At 39.3% G+C, this 13,087-nt stretch overlaps 1 long non-coding RNA gene across 1 annotated transcript in view; it reads left to right on the plus strand.

Moving 5' to 3' along the window:
• LOC111750798 (uncharacterized) overlaps nt 1-12,241 on the plus strand; it is a 60,910-nt gene extending 48,669 nt beyond the window's left edge. The window contains exon 3 of the long non-coding RNA XR_002785854.2: nt 11,208-12,241. This is a non-coding gene — a long non-coding RNA (uncharacterized LOC111750798). The remainder of the gene's footprint in view (nt 1-11,207) is intronic.
• The last annotated feature ends 846 nt before the right edge of the window (nt 12,242-13,087 follow it).

Consider the following 13,087-nt stretch of genomic DNA (forward strand, 5'->3'; position numbering starts at 1 on the left):
GTCTTAGCTATTTGTTTCTTGTCAGATATCTAATAACCACCGTTAGGCTCTGGGTCACTATGGGTTGAAATCAACTTGATGGCAACAGGTTTGGTTTTTGGGTTAGGCTCTGGAGATACAATGATAAGCAAATTAAACCTGTTCTTGTCTCCATGGGGCTTATAATCTAATGGAGAATACATGTGTATAAACACACAATTACAATAAAATGCAATACGTTGTGTCGTGGGAGAAATGCAGGATGCTGTGTAAGTACATCAGAATGATCCTTAGAAGAGAGAATGGCAAGACTTCAGCTCTCTTACGTTCAGCACGTTATCAGAAAAGGCCAATAGCTAAAATTGGACATCATATTGTCCAGTTAGCAAAAATGAAAGAAACCCTCAGTTAGATGGATTGACACAATAGCCACAATGGACTCAAACATACCAATGATTATGAAGATGGCAAAGGACCCAGGCAATATTTCATTCTGTTATACTTAAGGTCCCCAGGAGTCGGAGGTAACTCAGTGGCATCTAACCACAACAGCATGGAAGTACATAGATGGTGCATCTCACCAATTCTAGGGTTGTTTCCCTGAGGAAATGATATTCCAGGTGAGACCTGGAGAGTGACTACGGCTTAACCAGGCAAAGAGGCCAAGGTATGCATGTATCAGAATATCTCCTGTTTAAGAGTTGTGTATTCAAAGACTATACCCTGTCTCAAACTATCACTTTGCCCTTGTGAATGAGATTGTTTCACTGGCACAGCACAGGACCAATAACGAGGTCAAACCTCAGTAGGATACCTGTAGGAGGATGTGATTTCAATAGAACTGTTCACTGATAACATTTCGTTGGTGCTCGAACCAGCACCTGCAGCCACACTCTGCTCCACTCTGGCTCTCGGCCTGCATGCTCCTTCTCTGCTCAGCCACAAGAGGTTTGACTCTGGTATGCGCTATCAGTACAGTGACCTGGCACATCCCAAAAGCAGAGAGAAAATAATCAGGGATCCAGCCAAGAATGCAGATTGAAGGCAATAGCAGAACTCATGTTTATAAGAAATATCTCTCTTCTTCTGGGCTTTCATTTCAGACATGCAAATATAATTTTTAGATACATATTTAAATTATCAAACCACGTAGTCTTGGGTAAAACTTTGGAAATATTCATTCTTGCCCAAGGCCAATGCTACTTTAGAAATTCTCTGAGCTGAACCTTTCTCTTCTACTACCTTATTAAGCAACAACTTTTTAAGTTCCCAACTACCAATATAATTAAGACAGCAGGACTTATTCATCTTAAATACACATACACAAAGTAATTTCTTTATCAAGTAATTTATTTTTCCCAAAATAACCAGCAGCATACTCAGAGTACTAATTATGACAACAAAAAGCAAAACCTAAAAAGCATTGCTTGCTGTGGTCTGTTAGACAACACTTACTCTGGGTCACTGTAGGTTACTGTCTTGGTTATCTAGTGCCACTGTAACAAAAATACCACAAGTGGTTGGCTTTGACAAAGAGAAATTTATTCTTTCACAGTTTAGAAGGCTAGAAGTCCAAACTCAAGGTACCAGCTCCAGGGGAAGAAGGTTCTTTGTTGGCCCTGGTGGAAGGTCCTTGTCATCAATCTTCCCTGGTCAAAGAGCTTCTCAGGGCAGGGACCCCAGGTCCAAATGACTCACTATTCTCCTAGCTCCTGTTTCTTAGTTATATGAGCCCCCCCCCATCTCTCTGCTCACTTCTCTCTTTTATATCTCAAAAGAGATTGGCTTAAAATACAATCTAATCTTATAAATTGAGTCCTGCCTTATATTAACATAATAACATAGCTGCTGATAATTCCATCTCGTTAACACCATGGAGATAGGATTTACAACACATAGGAAAATCACATCCGATGACAAAATGGTGGACAATCACACAATACTGGGAATCATGGCCTAGCGAAATTGATACACATATTTTGGGGGGACACAATTCAATCCATGACAGTTACAATTCCTGGTCTTTGAACATCTAGAAGCATTTCCATTATAGAAGAACCTGCTATAGATTTTTCCTTGACTCATATTTTAAAATGTGCTTTGTTCTCCAGGATCTCCGTAAAAAGACTTGGTTTATGACAGAAGATCAAAGCAGAGAATGTGATCTTGGCAGCAGGGCTGGGAGGAAATGTGGGCATTTGAGGTGGACAGAGTGTGTGGAGGAAGGAAGAATACCAGTTTTGCTAGCTGTCATTTAACCCTTCTGAGCCTCGTTGCTCTATCATTTAAACATAAGAGATAAATGATCTTTCAGTTATTCCCAGGATTGTGGTTATTTTTTTTTTATTATTAAGTGTAATTATTTTCTTCAGCAATTTACATTACTTGAATACTAATAAGGTCACCCTAGCATGTAACCAAGGCTGGTGGTTTTTCATTGCATGCTCACCGTGAGTTATTATTATCAGTTAGAAATCCAGTGGTCTTAAAGTATAGACAGAATCACCGGCTGATGCAAATGGTTAACTCACTTGGCTGCTAATCAGAAGGTTGTAGGTTCAAGTCCACCCGGAGGTCCCTCAGAAGAAAGGTCTGTGGATCTACTTCCAAAGAATCAGCAATTAAAAACCCTGTGGAGCATAGTTCTATTCTGACCCACGTGGGGTCGCTAGGAATCCAAATTGGCTCAATGTCAACTGTTCTTTTTTTTTTATATAGATATTAATGTATAAGTTTCAAAAAGTTAAAACACTTACTCTTGTATGAACATAAAATAAATATATGTCCAAGGTCTTATTCAACTTACTAGTTAGTGAGGAATCCAGAAAGAGAATAAGGTTCATTCAAAGAGCATATGAAGAGCTGAGTATTTACAGGCAATTTGATAGAGGAATGTTAACATACAATGGCCAGGCTAGATACAAAACTGGTTAATATTCTACAAGGCAGTACGATAACTTTTGGGGTTATCTTTTCTACTGGACAGAAATGTGCAAGTTAACATTTAACTCCACAGTGTCTGAGCTCTAATCAAAAAGTAAAATTTAAATAATTCTAGGGTGAGCCTGTTAAACAGTGACAATGAAAGAACATGCTGCATTCTTTGCTTTATCAGACAATTTTTTGTAGACGTTTGTACTAGTGACCTTTGAGAATGTAATAAATTTATGAGGGCTACAAAATATTCTTGAGAACCATTCACATTTCTCCCCATTCTCTCTGATTGCCCCTGAAGTTACTAGACAAACTATTACTTCACAATGATAGTCTAGGGAAAAAGAGCTCACACCTATATAACTCAGGAGAAACTATTTTAAAATAAATGAATAAAACTTTATTGCTACATTGGCTTTACCCACTACCCTCTTGGTAAAAGCTCACTCATTGTAACTGCATTTCTCTTTACTTTCTATGTTGATTTATCCTTGTGAGTGAAGGGTAGGAAGGACGGATGATAAGGAGGCTTGTATCCATGTAAGTTTAAAATAAACTGTGCAAAGTCCAATGTCCAATGAGGAATTACGGGATTTCATTTAATTCTGTCACCCTCATCTCAGTGAACTCTTCGTGTACTCTTAGCCTAACAATATGGCCTCTATAACTCTCTTTCCACTTGCAATTTAGTAAGGAGGCTGCCTCAAATGAAGATTCTAGTAACAATGTTTTATACAGTCACTTCAGAATTTTCATCCTCCATGGTTAAAAAAAAAAAAAAACTGTACTCTTAGACAGGGAAAGCTGTTATGAGATTTTATTTTAAAGTGTAATTCATGGCAGTAACTAAGGTTGAGTCAGTGATTCTTAGCTTTGGGGGGTCAAGAACTTAATAAAATCTATGGATTCTCTCTTTAGGAAAAGATAATAATCACATAGTACACATATTACTTTGTATTTAATTTGATTTGGGGTGGTTCGTGGGCACCCTGAACCCCATTTGTGGGCGTTGGTCAAGAACCCACACTTAGTAAAATAAGGAGCCACTTTTTAAGAGATACAGCATGAGTGGTATACCTGATCCTTATATCTTGCCTTCCAAGCCACTCCTAATAACTGACTTTAAATATCAGGTACATTTTAGTTGTAGGCACCAACAAATTGTTTTCTTTGGAGCTGGGGCAGAAATCCATAGCAGAGCTGCCTGTCAAAACGAAAAACTTAAAATCAATTATTTGGAAATGACACAGCTGTCTGTGGTCCACAGCATATTGCTGCCTTGACAATTCCTAAAGTCACTGACGGCCCACCGGTAGAGTAAAAAGTCATAGGATTCAGAGTGTATCCCTGTCCTGCCTTTCCAAGCCACAGAACCTTAGAGAAGTTACTTAACCTCACTGAGTCTCAAGTTTATAATCTTCAAAATAAGGATGATTAAGAGACATGACCCAGAGCTTAGGTCAATGGAGCTATAACCCTCACCTCGTCAGCTGAGTAGAGTTAGGGAACAGATCCCAAGGTGAGGATAATATGTACCCAGTAACACTAATACAAGGGTTATAAAGGATTTGTTCTATTTTTGTTTAAAAGTTTGGTGGTGTGTTTTCTTTTTTTTAATCTACTGAAACTCAGGTCATAATGTTATATTGAGAGAATAACTATGTTAAATGTAATTATTTTGTGATCTAAAGAGGAAAGCAAAGTTTACCAACTTTAATTCTGCCTCTCAATTTTCAGAATATTGATCTTTGTAGGCAAGAAAGAAAACTTTTTAAATACCCTTTCTACTATAATAAATCTTGGGCAAATTGAAATTCATAATACATAATAAATCTTACTAATTAAAAACAGAAAGTAAAAATATTTTTATCCACTGAATTCTTACATTAATTACAGAAAAATCCAAGAGATTTACTAAGAATATTATAAAAACCCGTGTAGTAATGTGGCTATCTTTTACCCAGCGGGTGACCAAACTTTTTGATTATCTTTTGAACCAAATTGACATTTTTTGTCATTCTTAAATTATTTTTCTTTGCATTCCAGCAATATGCTGAATTTTTGGTTGCTACTTTCTAAACCCATTTGTTAGCATGCCAGATCCTCAGAATAATAATAGTGATATCAATTATTGAGCAACTACAGCATGTCTGGCACTGTGCTAACCACTCTACATATGTTATCACTAATCCTACTGATAGCCTCACTGTCCTCCAAAAATATGTGTTGAATTCCTGGCCCTTGTACCTGTGGTTATGATCCTGTTTGGAAATACTCTTTATCTTCTGTTATGTTAATACGGCTATACCAGTGTAGGATGGATCCTAAATCTAATTATTTCTGAGTTATTAAAAGATCACACTTGATATGGAGACACACAGAGGAAGACAGATGCCATACAAGGATCATCTATAAGGCAAGGAACACCAAGAAACCAAGGAATGCCCAGGGCTACCATTAAGGAAAGAATCAACACAGCCAAGACTTTTAGCCTCCTGAACTGTGAAGAAATAAACATCTGTTCTTTAAAACCACCTGCTTGTTGTATCTGTGTTACAGCAGCACTAGGAAACTAAGACGCTCACCAAAACAAAACAAAACAAAAATGCCGTCAAGTCTATTCTGACTCATAGCGACTCTATAGGACAGAGTGGAACTGACTCATAGGGTTTCCAAGGAGCAGCTCGTGGATTTGAACTGCTGACCTTTTGATTAGCAAACCAAGCTGTTAACCACTGTGCCATCAAGGCTCCAAGACAGTCACAGCATACCATTATTTCCCTCTTTTTACAAACCAGGCTAATAGAGTTCATAGATGTTAAGGGACTTACCCTAGGTCCCACTGTTATGTCCAACTCCAAAAACTTATTTACCTTCTACTGCATCACAGTGCTTTTTTTAGAAGCTTTATATGTAAGTTCTGAAGCATTCTCATAAGAACAATGGCAAAGGCAGTAACAATGGCAATGACAAGAGAAAAAGGGTCTAAGTCCTAACTAAGACATAATCACTGGGGTTCCAATGTTTTCCATGACCTTTCAGTTCCCAGCCAGATTCTTAAGTGCTCAAGCCCTGTCCCTGCCGTGGAAGTTAGCACTGAAATTCACCTTCTCCATGGGTGTGACCAGAAACACCCCACCTCCAGTCACTACCATATTCTTCTTTTCCTCTTTACTGTTACTTCCCATCTTCCTGTAGTGGCCAAAGTCAATGAATCTGCAGTTACCACACAGAGCCTCACTCTGCACCAAGCCAGGATCCCACCACTCTCACACAGGTCCCTGCCTCTTAGGCTGTGGTCTGAGGAACGTGTGCTCAACCACATTTGCAAGAGAGGGAGGAGGGTCTTCACTCGCCTGTCCAAATGAAAAGGGCAAGGGTAACCGTTGGCCTCTAAACATGTTCAGCAATAAGTTGAAAATCATCATTGCATGTGCTTATTTCTGTGAAAAGTCAGTACCTTGCAATAGTGAATACTCAATGAATTATTGTTGAATATTGACAAATACATAATTCCAGTATAAAAGACTAAGGCAGCCATATGCTTCCATTCTGAAGCTGTTATTAATGTTTCTTTGCTTAATGAATCCATCCCAAACTCATAAGAGTTTGCTTAGGAGACCCTGGGTAGCCAAAACCCTTTGGCCTAAACTTGACTGCTAGCCAAAAGTTGGTGGTTTGAATCCACTGAAAGGTACCTTGGAAGACAGACCTGCCAATCTGTTTCCAAAAGGTCAGAGCCTTGAAAACTCTGTGGAGCAGTTCTCCTTTGCATATACAGGGTTACCATGAGTTGGAATCAACAACAACAACATGAGTTTGTTTGTACTGGACTACTAACTAAAAGGTTGGTGATTGGCAACTGGACTAAACCAAAAGCGAAGAAGTTTCCTGAATAAACTGAATGCTTTGAAGGCCAGCATAGCAGGGGTGGGGGCTTGGGGACCATGGTTTCAGGGAACATCTAAGTCAACTGGCATAATAAAATCTATCAAGAAAACATTCTGCATCCCACTTTGGAGAGTGGTGTCTGGGGTCTTAAACGCTAGCAAGCAGTCATCTAAGATGCATCAATTGGTCTCAACCCACCTAGAGCAAAGGAGAATGAAGAACACCAAAGACACAAGGTAATTATGAGCCCAAGAGACAGAAAGGGCCACATAAACCAGAGAGAGACTACATCAGCTTGAGACCAGAAAAACTACATGGTGCCCGGCTACAACCGATGACTGCCCTGACAGGGAACACAACAGAGAACCCCTGAGGGAGCAGGAGAACAGTGGGATGCAGACCACAAATTCTCATAAGAAGACCAGACTTAATGGTTTGACTGAGACTAGAAGGACCCCAGAGATCATGGTCCCCAGATCTTCTGTTAGCCCAAGACAGGAACCATTCCCAAAGCCAACTCTTCAGATAGGGATTGGACTGCACTATGGGATAGAAAATGATACTGGTGAAGAGTGAGCATCTTGGATCAAGTAGACACATGAGACTATGTGGGCAGCTCCTGTCTGGAAGGAAGATGAGAGGGCAGAGGGTGTCAGAACCTGGTCGAATGGACACAAAAACCGAGTGGAGAGAAGGAATGTGCTGTCTCATTAGAGGGAGAGCAACTAGGAGTATACAGCAAGGTGTATATAAGTTTTTGTATGACAGACTGACTTGATTTGAAAACTTCCACTTAAAGCACAATTAAAAAAAAAAAAAAGTCAGTGGTTGGAACATATCCAGTGACACCATGGAAAAAGGCCTGGTAAACTGCTTCTGTAAAGATTACAACCAAGAAAACCCTATGGAGCAGTTCTACTATGCCACACGTGGAGTTGCCATGAGTCGGAAAAACTCAACGGCAACAAATACACCTTTTTTTTTATGCATTTGAGGTTACGTGTATACATTTTAAATACATATCTAATTTAATGATTAGGTTTGAGTTAATGATTAGTTGTTTTAAGTTTCACTTCATCACGAAGTCACATTTTTCCAATAACAAATATTTATTGAGCAGTCACTATGTGCTAGGGGACAGAGTGGAAAGTGAGTAAAAACAGTCAAGGTCCTTCTTTCATGGCACTTATATGGCTTCAGGTGGGGAGGGAGAGGGGGACAGTAAACAGAAAAACAAGAAATTATCATCATAAAAATTTTAAGAATAAAGTGCAATTAAGGGACAGTTTTTAAAAAACTAAAAAACCAAAAAAAAATTTTTTTTTTTTTTTTAGTAATGGGACTAAGAGGACCCCTGGTGGCACAGTGGTTAAATGCTCACCTGCTAACTGAAGTTGGCAGTTCAAACCCACCATCCACTCTGTGGCAGAAAAGACCTGGCAATCTGCTCCTGTAAAGATTTACAGCCTAGAAAACCCTATGGGGCAGTTCTTTTCTGTCCTGTAGGGTCATTATGAGTTGGAACTGACTCGATGGCACACAACAGCGACGGGAGTATGAGAGCTATTTCAGATAGGTTAGTCAGGAGAGCCTTCTCTGATAAAGTGACATTTGAGCCAGGACATGAATGAAGCAGAAGAGGAAATGAAAGGCCCTGAAGTGGGAACTGTGCTTGGCATGTTCCAGGAACAGTACTGGGGTAAACGTGGCTAGAGGAAGAGAGCAGGGAGGAAGGGAGTAGCAGATGAAGTCAGGAAGATAGGAAGGAAGCCAGTATTGAGACGCGTAGACCGTAGTAGGCCATGTCAAAATGAACCGTTCTAGAAGGAGCTGGAAATGGTTCAGTAAGACATGTACCAGAAACGGATGTAACAACAAATCTTTGTGACATTTTGACAGGCAAATTTTGTTCAGAATAGGTCAAAGAGCTTCCTCGGGGCTTCATTTGCAGACTAACCCAATTCTAAAGCTACTTGAGAATTTAATTAATGTGATTTGAGGATTTGGGGCAGTTACTCAAGGAATTTTGTGAGTCTCCTTTTTTGAGGAAAACCTTGAAGGTAGGTTCAAACTCAATGCTAAGCATATGACATCTTTGGGGCTGCTATGAAGCATTTACTGTAGGCATAGTAGCCTATATTTTGGATGGCATCATATGTGGGACATGTGGTACAGATATTTCAGAGCCTGAAGGAATACAAATATGAAGGTAAACTGCATTATTTAGGGATCTTTAATGATAAATATCAGAAACCAAGTAAAACTAGCTGAAAAGAGAGAGAACCAATTCATTATAAAGACATAGGATGGTTCATAGAATCCAAGGGCAGGAAGGCAGTCAGGCCTTACTGTTACTAGCTGCTGTCAAGTTCTGCCCTGATTCTTGTCTATCCAGTGCACAAAGGAACTGAACTCTTCCCTGTCCTGTGCCATCCCCATGATCGGATACAGATCAGACAGTTGTGACCTATGAGATTTTTCATTGGCTGATTTTAAAGAATACATCATCAGGCCTTTCCTCCTAGCCTGTCTTAGTCTGGAAACTACAGCTGTTCAGCATCATAGCAATACACAAACCTCCATTGACAGATAGGGTGTGGCTGGGCATGAGGCACATTGGCTGGGAATAGAACCTGGGTCTCCTACATGGAAGATGAGAATTCTCCCAGTGAACCATCGCTACCCCAGTTAGGCCTTAGAAAGGGCTTATTCAATAGAACTAGAAAGTTGTCAGGACTCTTTCTCAGCCCTGCTTCTCTACCCATCTGCTTCATTGTCAGCTCTTTCTGTACCCAGAAGAAAATCTCATCTGACAAGCATGGATCAGTGGTTTACTGTCTATCCAATCAGTTATAACCATGGAAACAAGGTCAAGTAGTGTCTACAAATGTGGCTGTCAGACTCTACCTCTGGGAGCCACTCTCAAAGAGGGTGTGGGTTTGACAAAAAACCCAAGCAATGTCTGCAACAACAACAAAAAAAAAAACAAAACAAACCTGTTGCCATATAGTTGATTCCAACTCATAGTGACCCTATAGGACAGAGTAGAATTGCCCCATATGGTTTCCAAGGAGCACCTGGTAGATTTGAACTGCTGACCTTTTGGTTAGCAGCTGCAGCTCTTAACCACTATGCCACCAGGGTACACAGACATATTTTTAGGTTACCTACCCCCCATCTACATATTTATTTTTCTTGGAGATAACCTTGAGAAATACTCCTGGAATTATTGTTTATGAAGGATTGAATTTTTATTTATGGGGATGGAAAATTTAACAAAGATACTGGTAATGATTATACAACATGATTGATGCAATAGATCTCACTGAGTTGTACATGTGAAAAATGTTGAATTGACAAATGTGTTATCTGCATTTTTACAACAATTTAAAAAATCACAATTTACCCAACTGGTAAAAAAAAATTAAGAAAAAGAAAAGAAACCCTCCTCAATCCAAGGGGTTATTTTTAAAAGATGATAAATGATGAGGCAGGCAAAAAAAATTACCTAGAGAAAAATCACATAAAGGATGCATTTTTATTTGGAGTTGTGTTTTGAATGATTAAATTTCTCCATCATGCTAATATGGTATAATGGTAAAGAAAAATGGACTTGAGTCAGAAGAAAACCAAACCAAACCGGTTGCCATCGAGTTAATTCCATCTCATAGTGACCCTGTAGGACAGTGAGTCAGAAGATTGGGTTTAAATCTCAGCGTTACCTATCAGGTAATGATTATGTGACCCTGAGCAATTCACTCTGGCTCTCAGTTAAATGAAGCAATTGAACTATATTTTCTTTAAAGTAGCTCGCACATACTAATTAGCTCTAATATAATATTTTTGTTTGGTGACAAACAATTGCTTAGAGATTTGTTCTCAGGGTTGATTGAAGGCATACAGCAAAAATGGTTAAGAGATGGGCTATAGAAGCCCACAGATCTGAGTTTGGTGTTGGCCCTGCCAATGATTAGCAGTTTGACCTCATATAACTTAGTAAGTTACTTAACTTCCCTATGCCCAGATGTGTTCATCTGTAAAACAGTGATCGCTTCAACGGGTTGTTATGACCAATGACTAAGAAAACGCATGCAAAACACCTGGCTCACTGTGGGTGTTCAATTCCTATTATTGTTATCAGACTTTGAAAATCCCTGAGCTCATCTATAGCATACTTTATCCCTTTGTATGAATGTGCAAATAAGTGAAAATTACATTCCAATACTCTTTTTCAAAGTGCTCTGATGACATGGTCTAATGAAAATAAAATGACATTAGAGATGTGAAGATTCTAGAGAAGTATCTTACACAAGTAATACCTCCATGTTACTCACAAACTCACTATACCCTGAATAATTTTTATTACCTTAGTAATATATGGCTTTCCTGTGTCTTCCTGGCAGATGTGAAAGCATGGAGCTGGACAATAAAATCCGGGATCTGATTGAGAGGAACGCTTCTTCTGATCCAAAAGGGGTCACCCCAGAAACCATACCAAGTCACAGAAACCCACGTTCTCTAAAGGTAAGAAAACACCTTCTTTCTAATTTTTTCTCAGTACACCCTTAAATAGCTGGTTCACTAAGAAGAATTTATGGGGACAGTCCCCAAACCATTTACAGGCAGTCACTACTTCCTTGATGGCTAAGAGGATAAAATGAACCAGTATAAAACTTTTCTCACCCAGTCACTTCCTATTACTGAAGACACCAGTCAGCAAAAGGCACGTTCCAACCTGAAATATGATACCAGGCAGCCTCAGCTGTAGGACAGTGAGGAGGGGAGTGTGTTATTAGGAAGAATGTTTAAACTCTCTTAAATTGGGTTACCAAAATCAGCACAAGTGATGTTCATGTTTTAAGAGAAAACAAGGCTTTACTGATTAAAGGAGCTGTTCAACTTTGAATTTCCTCTTGTTTCAGGGTATTTGTTTACGGTGCTTTGCGTAAATAAATAAATTCAAGGATAAGCTCCAGTTAGGAATTTCTGGATGACTTTCTAGAAATGCATCATCATAAGTGACAAAATAAACTCTTAAGATATGTAGCCCCCCGATTAGAAACAGTCTTTACCAATCATGACAAAAAAAAAACAAAACAAAAAAACTCATCATATATAACTATAGTATATGACAGCAAGGCCAGCATAAAAATATTAAATAATTTCTACTTTGGTTCTTATTTCTAAAGTGACTCACACTCATTGTAGAAAACTTATATGGATAAGCAGAGAAAAAACTATAAAAACCATGTCAAGGCAGATTTAATGTGGAGCTAATGAAGCTTCCAAAAAAACACTAAACCCTCTGCTGTAGTCGTTTCCAACTCATAGCAACCCTATAGGACAGAGTAGAACTGCTCCATAGAGTTTCCAAGGAGTGCCGGTTGGATTTAAACTGCCAGCCTTTTTGGTCAGCAGCAGTAGCACTTAACCACTATGCCGCCAGGGTTTCCTAATGAAGATTAAAAAAATCTCCCCTAAACAGATGTTTATATTTGTATTTAAATTACATTTATATATTTGCATCTTTTTCTTAATGGAGTTCCTCCAATTATATAAGCCTCGGTCTGTCACTTCTGTTTTGTTAATCTACCTTTTTTTCACTTAATAATATGTCCTGATTACTCCTGGGCCTCTTTTGCTCATTCCGTTTTGTAAACAAATGGTACTGTGTGCATTCTGCATATAAACCAAAAAAAAAAAAGCAAACCCACAACACTCAAGTCAATTCCGGCTCATAGAGACACTATAGGATAGAGTAGGACTGTCGCATAGGGTTTCCAAGGAGTGGCTGGTGGATTAGAACTGCTGATCTTTTGGATAGCAGCTGAGCTCTTAACCATTGAGCCACCAGGGCTCCATACTGTAGCTATGAGTCAGAATCGTCTAGACAGCAAAGGGTTATTCTGCACATAGGTGCATTTTTCTGTTAAGAAACTCACTTCTTCCTGAAACCAGACCAGTTGCTGTCTCATGGCAACCCCATGTGTGTCAGAGTAGAACTGTGCTCTAAAGGGTTTTCAGTGGCTAATTTTTGGAAGAAGATCACCAGGCTTTTCTCTGTAGGCACCTGTGGGTGGACATGAACCTCTAGCCTTTTGTTTAGCAGCCAAGCGTGTTAATGTTTGCACCACCCAGGGACTCCTTCTTCCTGAAAAGATGATCTTTATTTTCAAGGTTGCAAGTGAATACCTGCTAATGGTTAGAGATCAAGAAAGGCTTCTTTCTCCCATTCCCTTCTTCCCTTCTCACTTCCACTCTCAGCCCTCATACATGCACCTCT

This window comes from Loxodonta africana, chromosome 5, assembly GCF_030014295.1.
Source record: "Loxodonta africana isolate mLoxAfr1 chromosome 5, mLoxAfr1.hap2, whole genome shotgun sequence".
Taxonomy (NCBI): domain Eukaryota; kingdom Metazoa; phylum Chordata; class Mammalia; order Proboscidea; family Elephantidae; genus Loxodonta; species Loxodonta africana.